Source organism: Spermophilus citellus (genome assembly GCF_964194105.1).
Source record: "Spermophilus citellus genome assembly, chromosome: 12".
In the NCBI taxonomy this organism is placed as follows: Eukaryota; Metazoa; Chordata; class Mammalia; order Rodentia; family Sciuridae; genus Spermophilus; species Spermophilus citellus.
The window spans coordinates 70,048,279-70,062,305 of record NC_138198.1 but is presented as its reverse complement, the minus strand read 5'-3'; the positions used below and the strand labels follow the sequence as shown (position 1 = coordinate 70,062,305).

The window sequence follows — 14,027 nt, the reverse complement described above, 5'->3', positions numbered from 1 at the left end:
AAAAGCATAAGTGCTTTCAGAAGGATTCTTTCCCTTTGTAACTTCTCTTCACAACCAATATCCCAAAGAATACTGTCATATGTAGGGGAATTACTCCTCTCCATCCCTCAATCCTCTTTTTAAAACTTTCCTCTTTTGGAAATCTTAGTCTTTAGCTTCTCTCCAATTGTGACTAGAATTAGAGTCTAGTTTATCTCTCCTGGTTCAAAACACAATCTTCTATTTGTATAAGAATATGAATGTCTCTCCAGTACAATTTCTATAAAGCAAGGCTTGGTTCATCTTAGAAAATTATATGATTTCAAAATGAAGTGAATAGTGCATTTATCTTTTCCAGTAAAGTTTCCAACATTTGGCTAATTCTATATCTTTAATCAGGTGTTTTATTTATCAGGGGTAAGTCTACCAAATTCCTTTCCAGTTCCATTTGAATAAACAGCCAACAAATACCCTTTACTTCCAAATCCTTTGGGCTGTGTGGATTGGTGTGGTTGCTGTTGAACAAAGTGGTTTACACAGATCACATGAGAGTAATTGAAATGCAGGAATATGTGCCAAGGTCCATGTTCTTTTGCCTCAGGCCATGCCAGTGCTCCTTGTTCAACTGTCTCCTTCAAGGTCTGCAGAGCCTTTTGCTGCCTGCTTCAGCAGAGAGATCTTGCTCACAGGTTGTGGGACATCAATTCTCTGTGGTTCTTGTCTACACCTTTCTCCATCTTACAAAATATCACAGAATCTACACTTCTTCTAGATGTCCTCCCTTCTCCATTCACTAAGTGCACTGCAGTCCCTTGACAGTAAGAAACAAGTTTTAATTTTTGTAAATGTGGAAATGCAGTCTTCTCCTTGTTTTCTTTCAGAGACCCACAACCCAAGTATCCCAGTGTTTAGAAGATTTCTATGTGAGGAACACACCTAATTTTCACTATCATGGTTACTTGGAACTGTTGAGAGCCACAGCCAAAGGGGCCCCAGCAAACTTCCAGCTGCCAGCAAACTTCCAGCTGCCAGCTGATGATTGGCTCACAGCAGCCCCAGCAACATCTAGCTGATTGGCTCCTCTGTGGTGATGTTCATTGGGCTGTTTCCCCGCCCTTCAGACTGCCAGCTGATGATTGGTTCACAGCAGCCCCAGCAACATTTAGCTGATTGGCTCCTCTGCGGTGATGTTCATTGGGCTGTTTCCCTGCCCTTCAGACTGCCAGCTGATGATTGGCTCACAGCGGCCCCAGCAACATCTAGCTGATTGGCTCCTCCACGGAGCTGCTCATTAGGGGACTTCTTTGGCTCTGCCCATGCGACCCAGCCAATCAGCCTCAAGAGCAGGAGGATTGTGGGAGGTGGTGAGGTTTGTGTGGGGGTGAAAGGCTTGGGGAAGCCGGTGGTGGCAGTTTGGCTCTGAGGGTTTTTTCCTGAGGAGCTGTTTTGTTTGGCGTTTGTAGTTCTAAAAATAAAGTTAGTTTCTTTTGACAAGTGGCTCCTGAATTGTGCCCAGCCAGACTGCGGCATTTGGTGGCTCGCACGGGGAGTGACTGAGGGTAAGTAAACTGCTCGCCCCTGAGGGCAGGGCGAGAGGATGGGTAGCCATTCTAAGTTTCCTCTTTTGTTTTGCTTCATTTTTGTTTTAACTTGCCTGTCCTTGGAAATGAGTGAGATGAAAGAAAAACCGCTCACATCTGAGGAAAAACTATTTGCGTTTGAGGAACAGATAGGGAGAAAGGACGGATACACATTTCAGGAGGATAGAAAGGCTGATATAATGAATTATTGTTCCATTTTTATTGCATTCTGTCTTGGTTTTGTTTGGCGTCATCTTGTTGGGTTGTATTATAGTAGAAATACGGGATCAGAAATTAGTAAAAAAAACAAACCGAAAGACTGTTAAGTAAATTATTAGAGGAAGGAGGCTTCCCAGTAAAATCAAGAGCAGTCAGGGCATATGTTGATATAATACAAAAATGTAGCCCATGGCTTTTTAAGGAGGAGTTGTTAGATATATCACAATGGAAACATCATGGTGAAGATTTAAAAAGAATAGAAAAGAACAACCCAGGGACTCTGCCAGTTGGCACATTGCCATTGTGGACGTTCGTTTCTGGTTTGCTTAGTCCAAAGCCTTCAGTTCAGACAAAGGTAGAGGAAGGAGAAGACATATTGATTCAAGTAAAAGAGAAGGTCTTTCGAGCTAGTGAGACAGAGGAAGGAAGTTTAGAGCAGAAAAAGCCATCAGGGGAAAAGTTACAACACGAGACTGCTAATAACACCTTTCTATCAGGGAGCGTAAGTGTCCAACCAACAGCACCACCTCTACAGGAGACTGCTACTAACAGCATTCTATCACCAGAGGGCATAAGTGTCCAATCAATAGCACCACCTCCATATGCTAGGAGACTCCCAACCCCCGCAGTTGATAGTTGGGATCCTGAGACAGGATCTCAAGTATGCCCTGTATTTGAGGTAGGAGGGCACCTAATTTACCAGGGTTTAAATTTCAAAACAGTGAAGGAGCTAAAAGAGGCTGTAACAACCTATGGTCCTCAAGCACCCTTCACTGTAAGCTTGGTTGAATCCATTACCAACTTAAACATGACGCCAGCAGGTTGGGCTAATATTTGTAAAGCTGTGCTAAATGGAGGACAATACCTGTTATGGAAGGTTGCCAATGAGGAATTTTGCAAGGAGACGGCTAGGCAAAATGCAGCAGCTGGTTATCCTCAGAGAAATCTAGATATGTTGTTAGGAAAGGGACCTTATGAGGATCGGCAGCAACAAATTGCATATGATCCTGGTGTATATTTACAAATTGCTGTAGATGCAGTTAAGGCATGGAAGACTTTACAAGGACATGGAGGTTTACAAGGTCAATTATCTAAGATAATACAAGGAGCTAATGAACCTTATGCTGAATTTGTAGATAGGCTTATTCAAACAGCTACCAGAGTTTTTGGGAATACAGAGCAAGCAATGCCATTAATAAAACAACTGGCTTATGACCAAGCGAATCATTGGTGCAGAGATATCATTAGACCATGGAAACAGGAAGATTTAAACACATATATTAAATTATGTAGAGACATTAATGAACAAGAGCAAGTCATGGCAGCTGCAGTAAAACAGGCTTTAGATGCCAGAGACAATAATGAACAAGGGCAAATTGTGGCAGCTGCAGTAAAACAGGCTTTATATGCCAGGCCAAGAACATGCTACAATTGTCAACAAACAGGACATTTTAAAAGGAATTGCCCCATAGGAGGAGGGTTTAACAAAACTAGGTATCAAAGGAGTAGAATACCGGGTATTTGCCCACGATGCCGTAGAGGGAGACATTGGGCTAATGAATGCCGTTCTCAAACCACCATAGAGGGGACTCCATTACATTGGGCTAATGAATTGCATTCTCAAACCACCATAGAGGGTACTCCATTATCAAAAAACGAACAAGGACCAAGTGTTTATCCATGATATCGTGGAGAAAGGCATCGGGCTTCGTTGCCAAAAAATGGACAGGGGGCCCCAATGCTCCAGGGCCCCAAACCACAAATATACAGAGCACTGGAGGAACCCAGCAACCCCATCAGGGTAGTGACCAGGACACATTGTCCATCAGATCCCTCATCAGACAAACCAGAGGGAGTGCAGGGTTGGACATCTGCGCCTCCGCCAGATCAGTACTAACTCCAGAGATGGGAGTTCAAATCATTCCCACAGGGGTAAAAGGACCTCTTCCCAAAGGAAAAGTAGGCTTATTATTGGGACGCAGCTCTTCTACTCTAAAAGGACTTCTGATAAGTCCTGGGGTAATTGATCCCGATTATGAAGGTGAAATAAAAATTATAGCCAGTTCTCAGAAATAGGTATATACACTTAACTCAAGTGTATATACCTACTTCTGAAGCCATGTCTTGATATCTGAGCTGGGCAATGCTGAAGCCACTAGATAATAGAGGTTGGTCAAAGCCTTGCTCATCAAGACTTAAACGTGTTCATTCAGGGTGACTCTCCACATGTAACTTCATATCATATACAACCACAAGAATGGGTAGTTATACTTCATGTATGTATGCTATGTCAAGATCATTCTACTGTCATACATAACTAAAAATAACAACAAAAAATTAAAGTACTTAGTTTACACTGTATTTTTAAACTGAACTAACTTTGATTCTCTAAAATAATCAGTGTCTTTACATGTCTTGTCAAGCTGATGTCAATCTGCTTTTATATGTTTTACCTATTAGTATAGATTTATGATAGTTTTTATGCTTTATTCTTTCAAATTCCATAGCAAAATTAAATATTTTATGTACCATAATGACAGTAAAATGGAATTTATTTTTATAAATATTTTGGTTTTTCACAAATGCTTTCAAATACTATATGATTTGTGTTTCTGTATAGATTTATTATATTGGAAGGACTAAATTTAGTATTTATTGATTTTTTTAAGACCAGGTCTAGAAGTGAAAAAAATAGCATTTATATATCTTGAAAGCCTGTATTTTTCTTAAGGTTCAAAAATAGTCTTGCTGGATATAATATTCTACATTAATTTTTTTTCCCTTAAGTACACTTGACTATATACTCTAATTTCTTTCTGGAATTCTTCTGCTAAGAAATCAAATGTTAACCATATAGAAGTATCTTTATAAATGAAACCTCTCTATTTCTTAGTCTCATCATATATTTTTAAGAGTTTTAAAATTTTCTTTATGAATTTCTTACTTTAAATATTTTAATTGATTTTCTAATATTTGATATATTTTCTCTTCACATTTCTAATTCATCAGATATTGTTTCCTAAAGAAAATTTCTAGTATAGTTCTAATTTTTCTGTTGCAGTTTTTTCTGAATTGCATTCAATCTTCTCTTTCAAATTAGTTTAATAAACATCTTTCAAGCTTTTTTTTTGGCATTGCTTAGATAATTAACAAATGTCAGTTTTCTAATTCTCAATTGCTAGTGTTATGTTGTATCTTTGCTTTAGCTGATTTTCCTTTTTTTTTTTTTTTGCATGTGCTATTATTTTTATTCCATTTAAAATCTTCTTTAAATTTATTATTGTAGTCATTCTGGATAATGTATGGAAATTACTAAATAAACAAAAATAGGTCAGGTGGGGTAATAAATGTCTGTATCATTTGGGAAGCTGTGACAGTAAGATTGTAAGTTTAAAATGACCTTCAGCATCTTTGTGACATCCTGTCTCAAAACATTAATAAATATATATATATATATATATATATATATATATATATATATATATATATATATATGTAGTTTAATGATAAAACACTCCTATGTTCAATCCTAAGTAACACTCCCCACTGAGACATAATAAATTATTTAATGGATAAAGTACTTTTATGCAACATTGATTTGTGGGTGTGTGTGTGTTGATGGGAATCAAACTCACTTTAATGAACTAATTAGCAAGCACTCTACCAACTGAGCTATATTCCCAGCCCATTCCTGCAAATTTTGAGTCAAATGTGAAATCTGAAAAACTTGAACAACATGCTGTAATTTGACATCTTTGTGGTAACATTAGCTGTTTGAGTTTTATCTTCATATGTGGCACTTTGAAATTGCAAGATAATTTTCAAAGTTTACAAACATTTGTCAGCATACTGTTTTAAATTTTACATGTTTCTTGATTAAGAATGACCTTACATTGTACTTACTGTTCTCTAGCTATTTCCCTCAATTTGATGGAGTTTTATATATTTGCAGAGTATATTCACCATAGTGTAGTAAGTGGATAATGTATTATTTTAATTTCTTTCAGGTATGTCTTCTCATCAAAATTCAGAATTTTCAGAAGAGCAGGAAATAAAATGTTTTTTTTGCAAAATTTGATTCAGAGAACGTATGGAAACTATACATAGTGGGAGAGAGAGAAGTTCAGTAAATTTTTTTAATGAACAAAACAAAAATGCATGACAATATTTATAATGAAAATTAAACTTTCATCAGGTTATGTTATCATATAATATATCAGAAGAGTGACTACTTATGGCAGTCACTTTTTTGAAAAATAATACTTTCAGTTACATAATGATAATTATACAATTTTCACTATCCAGTACTTTGTGTAAAACCAGTCACAATAAAGAAGATTTTTAGAGGCAAGAAGATGTATCAAAGTACATAATTGTGAAAAGCTTACAGACTATTATGAAGCTGTATCTTAAAAATGCCTTTAGGAAATTAAATAGTCAACCAGTTTTCTCAGCTTTAAAAAATATGATTTGAATAGAAATTTAGATTTTAATATAAGAAATGAAAACATTGGTTAAATCCTGATTAATCATTATTTTTAAAGCTTTTAATGTCATGTACATGAGTGCATATGAAAAAAAAAAGATACCAAGCCAGAAATTACTTTTGAAAGAGGTGGAGCATCTCACAGATTCTCAAGTCCACATAGGAGCTGGAACACAATGACTAGAAAATGGCTAGTTTTTTTTGTTTGTTTGTTTTTGTTTTTGTTTTTGTTTTTGTTTTAAATTGAGGGAGAGTATATCAAAGTTAGGAAAAAGACTTTAATGAGAAGAGTCTTGCTGCAGACAGGTTGATTGACTTCCTTCCAGGTTGATTGACACACCCATCTTGAGATGCTAGGTGACTATGTGTCTCCAATGAGTCATTCCATCACCAATGCAGGGCTGAACATAGGTAGGTGGGATATCATATGTATTGGTAAGTCTCAAACAAGCAGAATTGCCACTATGAGTTCCAATATACAAGGCTTTGCTGCATAATGGCTTCCATATTGTTTATTTTCTTGTTTCACACATATTTTAGAGATGTCTTCCAGCATCTCTACTTGACATGAACTGTCTCATCTTCCATAGCAACAGGACTCCGAGATAAAATCCAAGAATACTTGTGTGTTTGTGGTTTGTGGTAGGATGAGATTTGTTATTATACATAGCAGGATAATTTTTTCAAGTGTCAGACCCAGAGACTTCCTGGATCCTACACATGATGTTCCCAGTAATCTTAATACTGTTGCTCTTAGGTTTTTCTCAGGTCCTAGTCCTAGTCATCTGTGAATCCTAAGGAATATTCACCCAACAAATTCAAAGTGTCTTATGACTCATTTCAGTGAGCTAGTTACATACAGAGATTTTTACCAGATCTGATGTTTGGTGGCATTGTGGTGATGCAGGGTATCAGCTGAACTGGGGAGAAACAACTGCACATATGCCAGTCACTTTTGACAATCTGTGGGCTTTTAAATTATCTGCACAGCATTTTGGGGATCATATCCTTCCTCTAAAGAATGGGGAATTTGCTTTGGCATCTATTATATGCTTCATCAAGTTACTGGAATACTTTGAAATGTACCATTGAGTAAACATCCACAAATATTTCTGTAGAAAAAAGATTTTAAAAAAAGTTCTGACTGATTAATTTGATTGTTACTTTACAAAAGAAGTTGGAATGAACAGTTACTCTTTTTGCTAATGCATAGAATTGTAATGAATGTGGAGAGATTTGTACTTACCAACTATTGCTTTATCTAAATATGCATATAGATACTTGCAGAGAGTTCTACATGTATGATAAATATTTCAAGATTTGTAGACAGGTCTTTACCTTAAGTAATTGTGTGTGTGTGTGTGTGTGTGTGTGTGTGTGTGTGAATTAATATAAATTCAGAAACTCATGAACATTTTACCCTCTTTTTAATTCTAGGAAACATCCTTGTGATCATTTTAAAAAGCTTCATAAAGATAAAATTGAGGAAGTTCTTAATCCATGCTCTGAATTTTTCCACCTAACTTTTCATATTCCAGACAAGCATTACAAATGTAAGGAATGTGTAACAGGTTTGAATAAAACTCCAAGCATTACTGAACACCAGAGAATTTATACTGGAGAAATGGCATACAAATGTAAAGAATGTGGCCAAGCTTTTACTTTTAGGGAAGACCTTATTGTGAACCAGAGTATTCACACTGAAGAGAAATCATACAAATGCAAAGAATGTGGCAAAGCTTTTAATGAAATATCACACCTTACTCAACACCAGAGAATTCATATTGGAGAGAAGCCATATAAATGTAAAGAATGTTCCAAAGGTTTTACGGCTAGGCAAAGTCTTGTGGTGCACCAGAGAATTCATACTGGAGAAAAACCATACAAATGTGAAGAATGTGGCAAAGCTTTTAATGTAAGTTCAAAACTTATTATTCACCAGAGAATTCATACTGGAGAGAAGCCATACAAATGTACAGAATGTGTCAAAGCTTTTACTCGTAGAGAAAGCTTGATTGTGCACCAGAGAATTCACATGAGAGAGAAACCATACAAATGTAAAAAATGTGGCAAAACGTTTAACAGAAGCTCAAAACTTACTGATCACCAGAAAATTCATATTGGAGAGAAGCCACACAAATGTAATGAATGTGGAAAAGCTTTTACTTTTAGGCAAAACCTTATTGTGCACCAGAAAATTCACACTGGAGAGAAGCCATACAAATGTGAAGAATGTGGCAAAGCTTTTAATGTAAATTCAAAACTTGTTATTCACCAGAGAATTCATACTGGAGAGAAGCCATACAAATGTAAAAAATGTGGTAAAGCTTTTACTGTTAGTCAGCACCTTGTTGTGCACCAGAGAATTCACACTGGAGAGAAACCGTACAAATGCAATGAATGTGGTAAATCTTTTAATGTAAGGTCAAAACTTAATATTCACCAGAGAATTCATACTGGAGAGAAGCCATACAAGTGTGAAGAATGTGGCAAAGCTTTTACTGTTAGTCAGCACCTTGTTGTGCACCAGAGAATTTACACTGGAGAGAAACCTTACCTCTGTCAAGAATGTGGGAAAGCTTTTAATGTAAGTTCAAAACTTATGATTCACCAGAGAATTCATACTGGAGAGAAGCCATACAATAGTAAATAATGTGGCAAAGCTTTCCCTTTTAGGTGAAGCCTTATTGGGCACCAGAGAATTCACATTGGTGAGCAACCATAAAAATTAAAGAATGTTGCAACACTTTTAATAGAAGCTAAAAACTTATTATTCATCAGAGGATTCATAGTGGAGAAGAGTCATACAAATGTAAAGAATGTGGCAAAGCTTTTAATAAAAGTTCAACCCTTTTTGTTCACCATAGAATTTACACAGAAGTGAACCCATATAAATGTAGTGAATATGGCAAAGTTTTTATTCTTAGACAACACCTTATTGTGCATTAGAGAATTCACAGTGAAGAGAAACCATACAAATATAAAGAATGTGGAAAAGTTTTTAAAGAAAACTCAACTCTTACTATTCACCAGAGAATTAATACTGGAGAGAATGTGGCAAAGCTTGCACTTTCAGGCAAAGCCTTATTATGCACCAGAAAATTCACACTGGGGAGAAACCATACAAATATACAGAATATTTGCAAACCTAAAGAATGTAAGAATTATTTATTCATTTTTATCTCCGGAAAATTGATACTGAAAAAAAACCTTTAGATTGAAATCTTTTGGTTTCAATCAAAGCTCAACCTTTTAAATACATCAAGAATATTATAGTAGCAATTAAATCCTACAAATGTGAAGAATTGACAATGATGTTAATAAAAGCCCACATGTTACAAATCTCCACAGATTTAGAATTCAAGAGAAGTCCTACTTTTGCCAACAATATGTCAGAGCTTTATTCAAATTAAAAAAAATACTGTATTCAATCCTTATGCATATACTATCTGTAGAAAACCCTGTAACATGCTAGCCATACATATCAGAAAAACGTTTATTATTGAGAACAATGTTAACATATGAGAAGTACAGCAACATCATTGCTGTCCATATATTTTTGAATGTGAGAATCATCAGAGAGAATTTCTGTATACATAGGGAATATGACATTCTTTTAAGAGTTACTTAAAATTTACTTGGCATTATTAGTTGATGTGATAGAAACAGAGAAATTTTTAAGTATCAGCATAGTGCAGATACCTCAGCCCTGAAAAGATAATCATATATATATATATAAAATATCAAATTAAAAAACAAAAATACATTCAATTTTTGAAAAGTAGATGAAATATCATTTTACTCTAGATAATTTCATCAAAATTATAGAACTCATAATTTTTAATCTGCATTTTTCTTGTTGTTGGGAGAGATTGAACCCAGAGATCTTCCATGCTATACAAAGCTATACCACTGAGTCACATGCCCAAACATTTTGTTCTGTAGTGGATGAGTTTTGTTACTATACGACAGTGAGTTGTTCTCAATATATTAAAATTGCCATGTATTGAATTACATTTTCGTGAAATTTTTAGGTAACAGATAAAAAGAGGATACTGTTTGGTAAATAGTGGAACATTGATCTTAATTTTTTTAAGCATTGTAATTAGACTAAAATTACTTGGAGTCCAATATTTCCTTACATTGCATTTTAATCATTTCTCCCTTTTGTACCTACTTGTAAATGAAGACTGATTTGGGGGATATACAGGAAGATAAAAATAAACACATATTTCTAAATCTTCAATTACTACTTCAAAAGTTTATTGTGAAATTTGTGGCTGTTGTGTTGATACTACTTAATGTGAAAAGCATTGGTTTTGATTGAAATGTATTTGAATATGCAAATGTTCCAATAAATGCTAAATTTTAGCACTAAGTATCATAGATATTTTAATTGTATGTGTGTTTTGTATGTGTGTATGTATTTGCTTATGCCTCTCTTAACTGAGAATTTCCATAATTTTTTTATGAATTACTAATATACCATGAACCTCAAATATCTTAAAAATTCTCTTTGAGATACACTGAACTAATTTTTCCAAAATATGTGTTTTCTGATTTAAAATCTTGTCACTTATATTTTGTGTTTTTTAATTGCTTGTAACTCATGGAACACCTAATATATGAATTACTCTTTTAATGTTTATAATACACTGATTTTATGACTTGTTCAGGGACTATAAGAATTGTTTTAATGACAATATATTCAGAAATTAGTTTGATTTCACAGAAGAAATACAATTGATCAATAAGTTCATGAAGAAAGGTTCAACATCTTTAGGAATTAAAGGAATGTAAATCAAAACAACACTAAGATTTTCTATCACTCCTAGTCAAAAGGGCAATCATCAAGAATAGAGGCAACAATAAATGTTGGCAAGGATGTGGGGAAAACGTACAACCAGGCAATGCTGGTGGGACTGCAAATTGGTGCAACCACTATGGATAGGAATATGGAGATTCTCCAGAAAATTTGAATGAAATCACCATTTTATCCAGGTATTTTACTTCTGGGTTTAAAGCCAAAAAATTAAAATCAACATACTGCAGTGATGCAACCATGTCAATGTTTTTAGGAGCTCAATTCACCATAGCTAAATGGTCCAACCAACATAGCTGTCCTGGATAATCTGTTATATATATTCAATGGAATTTTACTCTGCTTAAAAGCAACAAAGTTATGATATTTGCTAATATATGGGTGGGCGTGAATAACATCATCCTCAATTAAATAAGCCCATCTCAAAAAAAAAACAAAGGCCAAATGTTTTCACTAATATATGGAGGCTAATTCACATTAAGGGAGGAAGGCATCCTTGGAAGAATATAGTTACTTTAGATGAGATAGAGGGTAGTGAAGAAAGGAGAAAGGATATGGGGATAGAAAGAATGGAAGATTGAAGCAGATATCATTACTTTATACATATATGATTTCAAGACCAATGAGATTCTACAACTTGAACAATGAGAAGAATTAGAAAGTATATCTCATGTATAATATTTCAAAGTACATAAAAGCATTCCAATGTTGGGTATAATTAATTAAAGGAAATTTAAAAAGAAAAAAAAAAGTTTAAAAATGTATTACAGTGAGAATAACAAATTTTATAAGTACACTGTCTTATTTTCCTTTTGGACAATTCTGTCATTTCAAATTTATGGGTTTTTTTTTTTCAATAAGCATCTTAGAATTTAGTCAACTTATTGAGCAAATTTGTTTAGGTGAAAACTGTGTAGGCTTCATTAGTCAAAAAGGTTTGTAATTGGGTTTTAATTTTGGCATGAAATAGATGCTCCTTTACTGAGAATAAATAATTGTTTTATACATTGAGCTAATTGCTTCATTTGGGGAATAAAAAAATTGAGAAGAAATGTCAGTTCTACCTTTAGAGTGAAGAACCTTGTTTCACTCTGTTCCAGTTCTTCACAAGTGACTATCAATTTAAGAGATAGTTAACTTTTTTTTTCTGTCTCTGATTTCTCATTGAATCTTCAAATTTCAGGTACAAAAGCATCACAATTCTTGTTTATTGTCAGCTTTGTTGTTATTGTTGCTTATTTATTTTACTTTAGCCTTTTCAATATGGTAAACTCAAAACTTATAGGAATTTTGTACTATTTTTCTATTTTTTTTTCTTTTTTTACATTTCATAAGTGAACTGATATTTTAATAAATTAAGAATATAGTGTATTTTGAAGATTTCTGAAGAGTGTTTTAAAAACTTATTACTTGCAGGTAGAGAATGAAGTTTTATTTTATAAAACTCAACCCCTGTAAAATGCCCCTGGTGTTTTTTTAAGTGCTGCTTTCCAAGGCCCAGAAAGTCCTTTAGGTTGATTCTCTTGTGACTCTATCTAGGAGGGTAAGTCACAAATTTTTGTTGTCTGAGCTAATGATATTCTGAGGCAAATTAGTGTCTCAAGAGAAGGTAAGTAAAAGATGGAAATTGTTATGTTCGTTAACCAAATAGAATCTACCCTGCTTACTCAGTTGCAGAATCCGTGACTTACCTAGAATCTCACAGTGCATAGTGAAAGCCTCAGCAACCAAGACTATTAGGAGAACTTCATATTTTTTTCCAACATTGTTAGGAGGCATGAGAAAGGCTGCTTCACAGACAATGTTGGACCAGGTCATGGGCACTGGCTGGGAGTAGGTGGATGGTTAAGTTTGAGGTGGGGAGCAGGTCCCATGGGGAGCAAGACCAGGGAGAGCAGGGCCAGAGGAAGCGGGGCCCAGGAGAGTAGGGCCCATGAGGAGCAGGGCCATGGTTATCAGGACCAGGTGGAGCTGGGCCACGGGAGCAGGGCCCACGGGAACAGGGCAAGGGGAAGCAGGGACCAGGAGAACAGGGCTCAGGGGAGGAAGGCCAGGGGGAGAAGGGCCAGGGGATTAGGGCCCGGAGAAGCAGGGCCTAGGAGGAGCAGGGCACGGGGAAGCAGGGCCCAGGTGGAGCAGAACCCAGGGGAGCAGGGCAGGGGAAGCAGGGCCCAGGGGAACAGGGCCCATGGAGAGCAGTGCTAGGGGAGTAGGGCATGGGGGTGGGGAGCAGGGCCCAGGAAAGCAGTGCCAGGAGGAACAAGGCCAGGAGGAACAGGGCCAGGGGGAATGAGGCACAGGGAACCGGGACCAGTGAGGGGGTCAGGACCCAGGGGGAATTGGGCTCAGGGGGAGCAGAAACAGGAGGAGCAGGCGTCAGGGAGCAGGATGAGAGGGAGCAGGACCTGGGGGAGCACTGCCAGGAAATCAGTACCAGGTGGAAGAGAGCCCAATGGGAGTAGTGCTTAGGGGAGCAGGGACAGTGGGAGCAGGGCCCAGGAGAAGCAGGGAACAGTGGGAGCATGGCCCAGAGTAGCACAACCCATGTGGAGCAAGACCATGGGGAGCAGGCCCAGGGGAGCAGGGACCAGAGGGAGCAGGGCGCAGGGAATCAGGGTCCAGAAGGAACAGGGCCAGGAGGAGAAGGGCCAGGAGGAGCAGGGCCCATAGAGAGCAGTGCCAGGGGAGTAGGGCATGGGGGTGGGGAACAGGACCAGGTGGAGCAGGGCCCAAGTAGAGCAAGACCAGGGGATCAGGGCCGGGGGAGCAGGACCCATGGGGAGCAGGGCCCAGGAAAGCAGTGCCAGGGGGAACAAGGCCAGGGCGAATGAGGCACAGGGAAGCGGGACCAGGGGTGGGCAGGACCCAGGGGTAATTGTTCCCAGGGGGAGCAGAAACAGGAGGAGCAGGCCTCAGGGAGCAGGATGAGAGGGAGCAGGAG

General features: G+C 37.1%; 1 pseudogene across 1 annotated transcript in view; it reads right to left on the bottom strand.

Moving 5' to 3' along the window:
• The window catches only part of LOC308632049 (stress-70 protein, mitochondrial-like), a 177,511-nt pseudogene extending 164,607 nt beyond the window's left edge, over positions 1 to 12,904 (bottom strand). The window contains exon 1 of the transcript in view: positions 12,778 to 12,904. The product of the transcript in view is annotated as a stress-70 protein, mitochondrial-like (transcript). The remainder of the gene's footprint in view (positions 1 to 12,777) is intronic.
• Between the last annotated feature and the right edge of the window lie 1,123 nt (positions 12,905 to 14,027).